Below are 9,734 nucleotides of genomic sequence, written 5' to 3' on the forward strand. Positions count from 1 at the left end.
AAGAAGGCTGAGCATTGAAGAACTGATGCTTTTGAGTTGTGGGGCTGGAGAAGATTCTTGAGAGTCCCTTTGACAGCAAGGAGATCAAACCAGTCAATCATAAAGGAAATCAGTCCTGAATATTCATTGGAAGGACTGATGCTGAAGCTGAAGGTCCAATACCTTGGGCACCTGATGAGAAGAGCCAACTCATTGGAAAAGACCCTGATGCTGGGAAAGACTGAAGGCAGGAGAAGCAGGGGCAACAGAGGATGAGATGGTTGGATGGCATCACTGACTCAACAGACATGGGTTTAGAGAAACTCTGGGGGATAGTGGAGGACAGGGACGCCTGGAGTGCTGCAGTCCATGTGGTTGCAAAGAGTCGGATACGACTTAGCGGCTGAACAACAACCAGTGAGCCGTCACGAGGCGGTTCCAACCCAGACTTGACTCCTGACTTCTGGAATCTTGGACAAATTAATATCACTCTACTGAGCCTCCAATTCCCCACCACCACCACGTAGAGTTGTCCAAAGGCCTGAACATACTTACAAAGGTATGGCCAGGGAGATATTAGGGACCGTGACTATGGCTGTGAGACCCTCAGCTCCCTCCTGCATGGATTCCAGGACCAAAGGAACAATCCAGGGTTTAATTCTAAGATCCCAGGATTGAGGAATGCCCTGGCAGTCCAGTGGTTAGGACTCTGTGCTTCCACAGCTGAGGGCCTGGGTTCAATCCCTGGTCAGGGAACTAAGACCCTACAAGCCAAGGTGTGGCTAAAAACAAAGACATAAAATTTAAAAAGAAAAAGATCCCAGGGAACCCCATGGGGGTCCGGGAGTTAGGGCTCTATGCTCTCACTGCTGAGGAACGGGTTCAATCCCTGGCTGGGGAACTAAAAACCTTGTAAGCCATGTGATGCAGCCAAAAGACAAAAAGACCCCAGCCCTGATTCTACAGCACCTTGGTCTGGTCCTGCGACCTTGGGCCAGACTCAGTTTCCCCGCAAAGGAAACTGGCTACCGAGGAGCAGACAGGCTGATATGCTCTGACATCCTCAGATTCTGCGCCTGCCCGGGGCCAGGTCCCGCGTGTCATGGGCAGGAGCAAGGACCTTGAAGATGGTGACATGCACAGGATGAGCCTGCCTGGAGTCCAGTCTTGCCAGACCCTCCACTGCTCCAGCCACTCCAGCCCACTCTCTCACTCCTTACCCCTACAGGCACTCCCAGCTGCCACCACAGCCTGTGTTTACTGAACACCCACTCCATGCCGGGCTCTGTCCTTCACGTAGAGTTTTCTCCTTAATTCTCACAACATCCCCAAAAGAGGCGTCCTAGGATTTGGCCTGTTGTACAGATGGGGAAACTGAGGCACCAGTTTCCCTTCACTGTGCAATGAAGGATCCGTCTCCTTACAAGGCAGATCCTGCATCAGGCTGCCTTGTGGGATTCTCCCAAGCCAGGCGGCAGTGGGCTGTGGGCCCAGTGTTGTCCTCTTGGAAAAGGCTAAGCTGGCATGTTCTGGGGGCTCGGGAGAGGGGGCTGCATGCAGAGACAAGACACCTCCGTGGCCCTGAAACCACGTTCCTGGGGGTGAGAGACTCAGACAGTGTCACACCAAGACACACCACGATGAGCAAGGTTGCCAGGCGAGACGCGGGTGACCTTGGCCAGAGCACCAACCAGGGCACGCACTGCAGGACTGCCTGTGTCCATGTCCACCTCGCCACCAGTGTCTGTCCCACTCACTACATGTCCCCAGACGAGGGCACCAGCACCCAGGAAGAACACCAGAAACATGAGTCTTAGGACACGTCCCACTCCATCCATCCTACCAACCAGGCTGTGGCCACCTGCGACCTGACGCTTCACAGTTTATAAGAGCTGGCCCCCCGTGGGCCCAGGACATTACAGTTTGTATGGGCTGATCGCCTGCAGGCCCAGCACTTCACAGTTTCTAAGGCTGATCTTGGCCCTGATCTCTCTCCCTGTCTTCACAAGCAGTCAGGCGCCACTTCTTCTGGGGCTATGGTCCCTGCTAGCCACCTGAAGGGCTGTGAGCTGCTAGGTGGGACTAAGAGCCTGCCCCCGGGACACACACACAGCCCCAGCCCTTCTCTGCCCCAAGAGACAAGGAGACCCAGACAGTCCTCCCAGCTTCCCTCCTGAAGGTGCAGAAGTGTCCCTGCCCAGGGCTTGGGGAGAGCAGGCAGAAGAGGGGATGGCCTGGCAGACAGGACTGGGAGGGGGTGGGGGCGCTGCAAACGACCTTCTGAAACACACCGATGAAGATGCAATTTGGGGATGTGACTCAGCCACCTAACACACAGGCCAAATTCAGCCACGCGGCGGCCATGCTCCTCCTTGCCTGGCGGCCGCGTCCTGACATGCCCTGGGCAGAGAGGGAGTGGGGTGGGGCATGCGGATAGGCAGCAGGTGACTTCCAGGAGGGCGGAGGCCTGGAGGGCCTTCCTAGGGCCCATCACATTAATGCGGTTATTTGTTACTTAGTCGCTCAATCGTGTCTCTTTTGCGACCCCATGGACTGTAGCCCGCCAGGCTCCATTCATGGGATTTTCCAGGCGGACCAAGACCTTGGTCAGAATTACTGTATTTAATCCCTATGGCTACTCAGCGAGGCAAGCGGCATTCTTACTCACATTTTACAGATGGGAGACGAGACTCAGAGAGGTTCAGCATGTTGCCTGAGGTCACACAGCCAGGAAGGGCTAAGTTAGTGCAGTCTGGGGGTGGCAGGATCTGCCTTGATCCCTCTTGACCAGCGACTATTCAGAAAGGGAGCCAGTCTGGCGCAGCCCTTGAGGTATCACAGAGCTCAGGGCACAGGAGTGGTGGCTGTCTGACACCTCCCATGACCTCATAGGAAGTGGAAGGACAGAGAGGCCTGCCTGAGATCTCACGGAAGAAGGGGCCAGCCCATAATCTAAAGACTGGGTGGGACCAGAGGGCCTTGGGGACAAGAGACCCCACTTCTCCCCAGGCTCACCTTCCCCTCCCTCATTGCAACCTGAGCCTAAAGGTGGGGTCCCCAGGATCCTCAGAGTTTTCCCAAAGAACCAGAAACTCCTATAAAACCCCAGCCAAGGTTTCGATGTCCATGAAAGGGTATGTTTTTCTGGGTGAAGGCCCCGAGTTCTTCAAGCACTTCTTCTAAAAAGGAAGAAACACCCTGTGGGCTGTATTTGGTTTTGAAGGTTCCTGGAATTGCTAAAAGTGTCTCACATGTCTGGGGCACAAGACCTCTGTTCCCTGAATGCTGGGGTGAGGAGATGAGCAGACCCTGCCTTCTGCACCATTTCAAGAGATGCTATGGGAAACCTGTAGGCCAAGCAGGGCAGGGGGAACCCAGGAAGGCTCTTGAAGCAGGGAAGAAAGTGTGCAGGCAGCAGAGACTAAGGAGGCCAGCTCCTCTGAACTTTCCCACCCAACAGGAAGAGAAAGAAATGACCAGACAGCAAAGGCCCTCGAGTGAGCTCTTTTACAAATGATGGGTTGATTACAGAGGGACCTTTGGGTGTTCCAGCCAGGATGAGGTCACTGACACTTCCTCAGCTACTTCTTTAGTAACGGGGCATCTTAGTGCCAACCCAGCAGGGTCGGTGACCAGAAAGAAATGAGATCTCACGTGGAAAATGCCTAGCACACAGTCATGGGTACGTTGTGGTGCCACTCCCCAACTCTGCAATCTGTCCTTCAGAGCTGGACCAGGAGAAAGTTCCCCCTGCCCATTACGCTCAAAGGCAGAGCCTCCCTGGGGCAAAACACCCACCTCACTGCTCCCAGGAACTGTGGACAAGAGCGGCACATGGCAGAATCTTGTAGGTTTTGTGGGCAAGTTGTGGGCTGTGCGTCCCTGTAGAGCGTAGGGAAGGACCCCAAGACACTCCTCCACCATTACTCTTCAGGCCCCAGCTCTGCCGGACAGGATCCATTTGTCCTCCCACCCTCTGGGCTGTTGGAGAGTGGGTGCAGCAAGTCATTGGCTGACTGCCCCATCCCTTAGGCATTCCGCCCTTCACCACCCATCAGGGTGCAGTTAGCCTGCCCTAGCCTGCTCTCCCCAGTGCCCTCCACTCTGATGCGTCTCCATCAGCATCTCTGGCGCACCCCCAGCCTCCAGCACTCACATCTGAGGCCCCACCCTCCAGGACAGCCAGAACAGTGAGCTGGGAGAGCTCACTGTCCTGGGAGAGCTAGGGGACCCGTTTTACGAACCCTGCCATGCTGCCCCTAACGGCTGGACACAAGGGCCAGTGGTGAGGGTCTCGTTCCTCCCATTTCCAAGTCAGTCCTGGGTCACTGCCTCCAGCCCGAGAGCTCCCCCACCGTATCTATGGAGTTTGGAGACTCACTGCTCTGCCCCCGCTAAAGTGAACCCAGTACCCTCCCCCTCCAGGATGGGGATCCGCGAATCGACTCACTCGGGCGGTGCACATACACACATTCCCCCACTGCGCTGTCCTCTCGGTTGCGGACCCCACGGAAATCCTCCCTCCTGGCCGCTACCCCAAACGGCATCTCACTCCGGGACATGTCTCCCTGGGTACCCCTGCCCATACCACTCAGTACCTGCGGGACGCGGCGCGGGCGGGCGGACGAGGCTGGAAGGGAGAGGGACCCACGCGGCCACGGACCCCCAGGTCGGGGCCGGAACCGGGGCCGGGGTTGCGGACGGGGCGGGCAGCAGCGGGCGGGCGCGAGGCCCCGGGGCTGTGGGGCCGGGGGCAGCGGCAGAGCTCGCATCCCCCGCCGCCCTGTACACGGGCCCGGCCAGGGGGGCGAGCTCCCGCCCCGGCCGGGAGAGGAGGGGGCGGTGCGACGCCAGCGGCGTGGCCGATTGGTCGAGCCCGGGTTGGCACCGCCCCCGGCGACCCCGCAAGCCCCGCCTCCATTTAAAGATCCCTCATTCCCCGGTGCCCCCTTCGCCCCTCAGCGCGCGGCTGGTCCTCAAACTCACCCTCCTGCCCCGCGCGATGTAGAGAGTACCATGGCAAAGCGAAAACTCTCGTCCTCGATTGTCTTTGAGAACTCCTAGCCACCCGTTTTCCAAAATCAGGTCCCCAAACTCCAGCCACCTCTCAACATTTGCGCACCAGGGGGCTGATCACAGCACGCACTTGCAGAGGTGACAACTTTGCCAAGTGACTGGCCACCTCCCTCCTGAAATGACCTCGTCAAACTTCCGCTCTGTGTGTGGGGGGGCGGGGTCTTGGGGTGGAGAAACAAGATGATGGCAAGTAGAAAGTGCCTTGGAGCTGGGTGTGGGGGCTTTCAGGGCTGGGGGTGGGGGGTGCTTGCTGGGGCAAAGGCCATCTTCTTTGAGAGGAGAGAATGCACTCAGATTTAACCCCCTCCCCCAGTCCTAAACTCCCCAAACCAATGCCAGGATGGCAGGCCAACAGGAGATTATTTTTTGGTCCCCCAAATGGTGCCCCTTTCCCCTGGTACTGAGGATGACCTTGGGCAACACTTATTCAATGTTCATGGAAGCTCAGAGGAGCCCTGGGGACTGGAAGGTGGAGAGCCCTTGCCTCCTCTATTCTCAGGCAGCCTCACCACCTCAGCCTCACCCTATCCCCACCCTGTCAGCTGGGTGACTGAACCTGGCTCTGTCCTCCCCAGCCTGAGGGCTCCTGGGGGCAGCAGTTCCCCCGTCTCTCTCCCAGTCCCCCATCTATTTTCCTCCTGGCCCTGAGCTTTGGGCCGGGTCAGAAACATCTGACTGCTCACCACTGCCTTGGGGCATCTGTCTGTTCTTTCTGTGGTGCCCAGAAAATAGCTGGGCTGAATGAATGAGTGAGTGGACAGTGGCTTGGGCAGGGGTAGTCCCATGGGTCAGTGATGGTGGTGAGGGTAAGCGGAGCCAGGTGATGGGTGGGAGGTCAGCAGATGGGACTCCTGGTCCCTCATCTCCAGAGCCTGTCCTTTATCCCAGCCTGCTGGGAGCACCCTAAGGAAGGCCTAGCCATGGTCTATGCTAGTTTGGAAGTGGAGGCCTGGGGACCCCCATGCCCTGTTGTGTCCACAGGGGCTCCAGGAGTAGGATTTGGGAACTGTAAGGGGATGCATTCTCAAAGATGCTTCATCCTGCATCCCTCTATCCACTTACCAGCCCCCCTTCCCAGGCCTCCTCAGACTCCCCTTAGCTCACTCCAGGCCTTTGCACTTGCTGTTCCCTTGCCTGAGCCACTGGGGCCTCTTTCTGAAGCACAACAGTGATGGAGCCACCCACATCTCCCTCGGGGTCTGGCACACATCCCTGTGTCGCATTCAACGTCCTGGCCCCTGACAGCCTGTGCCTGCCCCCGTATGGGTCCCTGCCCCACAAAAAGCATTCTCGTCGTGCCTACGGGTTGGCCCAGGCTTGCACAGACTGCTGTCATGCCCCTGTAGCACTGTGCATGTGTGCTGAGTCGTGTCCAACTCTTTTGTCACCCCCAGACGATAGCGCACAAGGATCCTCTGTCCACGGGATTCTCCAGGCAAGAATAGTGGAGTAGGTTGCCATTTCCTACTCCAGGGGATCTTCCCCACCCAGGGATCAAACCCGTGTCTCTTGCACTGGCAGGTGGATTCTTATCACTGCGCCACCTGGGAAGCTGCTGCAGTATCCAGTGCTTTCTGAATTCAAGTCCCCTGTATAAACAACCAGAAATTCACAAGAGCATCCACCACAGCCCGCAGAGGCCTGTCCACTCCTCCCATCCTACCAGACCCTGCAGGCTCCGTATTTACCATCTCTCTCTCTAGAAAGATCCCTATCTCTCCTTTGGGCTCACATGCCCCAAGAGATCAGGAAATTCTTTCACGGAGCTGCATTTAGGACAGTCAATCTGGTGACTGATCACCTCCTACCCAAGTTGGCCCTGTTGTCTGCTTGAATCTCATCCCTCTGAGATAAGGCTGGCATTGGTGGACAGAGGTCAGAGGTGAATAAAGGCAGTGCTCTGGGCTTCCCAGGTGACACTAGTGGCAAAGAACCTGCCTGCCAGTGCAGGAGATATAAGACGCATGTTCAACCCCTGGGTTGGGCGGATCCCCTGGAGGAGGGCATGGCAACCCACTCCACTATTCTTGCCTGGAGAATCCCATGGGCAGACAGCCTGGCAGGCTACAGACCGGGGTGGGGGTGGGGGTCACAAAGAGTCAGACACAACTGAAGCAACTTAGCACACACTGAGTGGGATATATCTGAGTTTCCATTCCAGAGCCTCTCCGTAGCCCACAGTTAGCTGGTAGGGACTCAGAGGGCATGCACATGAACTTCAGCTGGGAGACCCTCAGGACTCAGGCCCCAGGAAATGACCTACAGACTGGTAAGGGGGATAGAGGCTAAACATGAAGCCCCTCCCCCAGGGCCCTGAGGGGTGGACCACAAGTTCAGGGCAGTGGCTGTGGGTCTGGGTGCAGGCGACCTGGGAGAACCTCACAGGAACTGAAGCACCCAGAGGCAGAGGCAATGGCCTGAGCCGGGACAGACTGGCCACCTTTCCATCCTGCCCCCAAGCTGCAAATTCACAGAAGTCTCAGACCCATCCTGGGTCTAACCAATGACTGCCTCAAAGGAGGCGGGACCCTGAATCCCCTGTGAGTGTGGGAATGCCAGAGTGGGGAAGGTATTCACTCACTCTCTCATTCATTCATTTATCCACACATTCACTCATTCATTCACACATCCACCGAGTTTCTTCTCCAAGTGTGGTGCAGCGGATGCAGAGTCTGAGACAGGTATAAATCTTCCCCTCTTGGAGCTGATCTTCTCGAGGAAGGGAGCGACCTTTACTAGTAAAGGATAAGTAAGGCTTCCACACAAAAGCATGGGAGGGACTTCCCTGGTGGTCCAGTGGTTAAGACTTCAAGCTCCCAGAGCAGGGGACCAGGGTTTGATCCCTGGTCAGGGAACTAGATTCACATGGCACAACTAAAAGACCCTGCATGCCCCAACTAAACATTCCGCATGCTGCAAAGAAGACTGAAGATCCCATGTGCCACACCTAAGACCCAGCGCAGCCAAATAAATTAACTTAAAAAAAAGAAAAATAGCTTCAAAAAAAAAAAAAGCATTGGAAAAGAATCCAGTGAAGCTGAGAACACGAGAACGGAGGTGGGAGCCTTTAACTAGGGTGTTCCGGGGTGGCCTCTTGGAAGAAGGAACATTTGAAGGCGGGCCAAGAAGCCAGCCCTAGAAAAGCTGGAGAAGGGTACACCCAGAGGAAGGCACTGCAAGGGCAAAGGCATTGAGGTGAGACCACTGAGAAGGATGTGATGGGGGAAGAGAAGGGAGACTGGTGGGGCTAGAGTGAAGGAGCAAGTCGGGGGGGTCACAGAGGCAAGCAGGGGCCCCACTCTCGGGGCTGTGTGCAGGACTCTGAGCAGAGCAGAAGTCATGAAGGGTTTAGCTCCCTAGTGTCCTGGCAACTGTGGGGATTGGGGGGAAGGCATTCCAGAGGGTTTTCTTCCTGGGTTTTTCAGTATTCAGGGACACCCCCCCCAGAAGCTTCATTCATTCTATCAGCATTTACTGAGCACCTCCTGTCTTCAGGGCTACTGTGATGACGAAGACACCCCAAATCCCCCAAACGCAGGGTTTCAGGCCAGTGGGCAAGATAAGATATTGAATCAATCAATAAATACAACTGGTGCTTGCAGATGGCTCACAGGGGAAATGAGGCCAGGGAGGGGTGGGAAGGGACTGCGCCTGGCCTCTCTGTTACTTACCACGGGCAGCCCACTGAGGAGCCCTTGGTCCCTACTCTGGAGGAGGAGATGGAAGCCTGGGGGTGGCTCGCAGGCAGAGAAGGCTCTGTTACTAGCACAGAGATCCCGTGAGCAGCAGGGAGACCCTCCATACCCACCAGGGGACCTGCCCTGGGGCTGTCTTGGCTCATTCAGCTGGTAGCTGTATCCTTGCTCCAGACTCTAGCTTGCCCTCCCGCCCTTGCCACTCTCAGGCTCCAAGGGCTCAAAGGCTCCAGAGTAACTCTTCCTCCCCAGAGTCCCCCACATCTGACAGATCAGTCCATAATCACTTCTGAATTCATTCCAGCCCACCCCTCTGTCCCCATCCCTACAGCCCCTGCCTCGGCACAAGGCTTGATTCTGAAGTATGGTGCCCCGCTGTGTGGCTCTTCTGATTTGAACAGTATCCCTCCCCCTAATTCTAGCTCATCCAGGATGTCAGAACGGGACCTTTTTTGATCACATTATTGGTCTTTGAAAATGTAGTTAAATTAAGACGAGGTCTTAATTTTATTGGCTCAGACAATAAAGAATCTGGCCGCAATGGGGGAGCCCCGGGTTCAATTCCTGGGTCGGGAAGATCCTCCTGGAAAGGGGAATGGCTACCCACTCCAGTATTCTTGCCTGGAGAATTCCGTGAACAGAGGAGCCTGGTGGGCTACATTAGTCCATGGGGTTGCAAAGAATTGGACACGACTGAGCGACTAACACTTTTCACTTTCACATACTGCATTAGGGTGGGCGCCAATCTGGTGGGCACTAATAAGACTGGTATTCTTATAAGACCACGTGAAGATACAGACATGAACACAGGGCAGAAGGCTACGTGAAGACAGAGACTGGAGTGAGACAGCCACAATCGATGGAATATCTGGAGCCACCAGAGGCTGGAAGAGACCTCTCCGGGAGCCTCCAGAGGGAATGTGGCCCTACCATGCCTGGATTTCAGACCTCTGGCCTCCAAAATGCGACAGAATACATTTCTGT

The sequence above is a fragment of the Capricornis sumatraensis genome, chromosome 9, assembly GCF_032405125.1.
Source record: "Capricornis sumatraensis isolate serow.1 chromosome 9, serow.2, whole genome shotgun sequence".
Taxonomy (NCBI): Eukaryota; Metazoa; Chordata; class Mammalia; order Artiodactyla; family Bovidae; genus Capricornis; species Capricornis sumatraensis.